The following is a 1398-nucleotide window of genomic DNA, read 5'->3' as shown; positions in this document are numbered from 1 at the left end:
AAAAAAAATGCAAGTAAATGCAATTAAATGTCAAACTTGCAATATTAAGAACAGCTTATTTAGTATTCGCTTTTTGTCTTCATTCACTTAATTATTTGTCTCTGTAAGTTGTGGCTGTGGGACTGCAGCTGAATAGCTCTCAATAGGCTCTAAAGGCTGGAGAGCCTAAATTGCAGCTCTATTAGAAAGCATGATTGCATAGAAGTAAGTAGTATTTAAGTCTTGGGAAGCGCTATAGTTGAACCAAAACCAGCTACTTTTCTCTGGTTGTGTCCCACTATGAACAATAGCCCGGCGTTACTTCGGCTTCAAAGACTCCATAATAGTCAATCGATCAGAATGCGAGGCGCTATTCTGCAGATTACTGTTAACAATAATTTGCCTCCCAGTGCACCGTTGCCATCTTTGAAGCAATGTTTTATTGCCTTTTTTTTCATCTGCATCTGCCATCCCCGAGGTCCACTGTTTGATCTCTCCCCACCAGTGTCTGTCTCCCCGGGGTCGCGTTGACCTGTTGATTGGCAGCTGCGATCAGACATATGGTGGGACGAGGCATCGACCGGAGCTCCCCGGAGACAAAAGCAGACTAGTGGGGTTTTCCCCCCTTCTTTCCCCCGTGCTGAGGTGCCGAGCAGCAGGACAGAGGGAGAGGTCGGATCCGACCACTAGATGACGCAAGGTGCAAGCGAATATTTCCCGCAGCTTTTCGACCATTTAATGTAAGTCGATGTTGCAAAGTTTGAATTTATTCAACCCGCCAACCTTTTCGGATTTTCCTGTTAAGAAGACGTGATGCATGATATGTTTGTAGCAGATAATATTTAGGCACATTTAACTGGGCTAAAGGTTTGCTTTTTATTGCCATTTTTTCATTTTTTATTATGGAAATTAATTTCCAATGCGATTATTTAGCCATGCATCCCCAATGAGTCATAAAAACACAAAAACAAAGTAAAACCAGGCCCTGGTGTGCTGGCCAAAACCATAATGTAGGTGTGGCTAAGTAGCATGATTTCCTCGTGTTCATATAGGATTTCATGAGTTTTGTCCAGCTGTGAATGTGTGTGTGTGTGTGTGTGTGGGTAGGTAGGTGGGTGGGTGCACACTGGAAACTTTTTGGGGTTAGCTTGACTTTTAGGAAAAGAAAGCACAGATGTGATGCTTACCCTTGTGTGTGTTTCCCTTTGCATGATCATAGCAAACAGAATGCATGCCACCCCCATCTCTCCTCCTATAGTGAGTACCGTTGCCATGGTGATCCATCCCTGGCCAGGGTCTTGCAGTGGTCCCCTTTGACCCTGATGCGTGACCCCTGACATTTAGGCCACGGCCAGGGTCAAAAGGTCAGCGATGGCCGGAGGGCAACAAGAGCACTACCATGATTGGCACCCTTGACAT

The sequence above is a fragment of the Pundamilia nyererei genome, unplaced genomic scaffold, assembly GCF_000239375.1.
Source record: "Pundamilia nyererei isolate P.nyererei 1_Seehausen unplaced genomic scaffold, PunNye1.0 scaffold00023, whole genome shotgun sequence".
Lineage (NCBI taxonomy): Eukaryota > Metazoa > Chordata > Actinopteri > Cichliformes > Cichlidae > Pundamilia > Pundamilia nyererei.
This window is presented reverse-complemented; position numbering follows the sequence as displayed.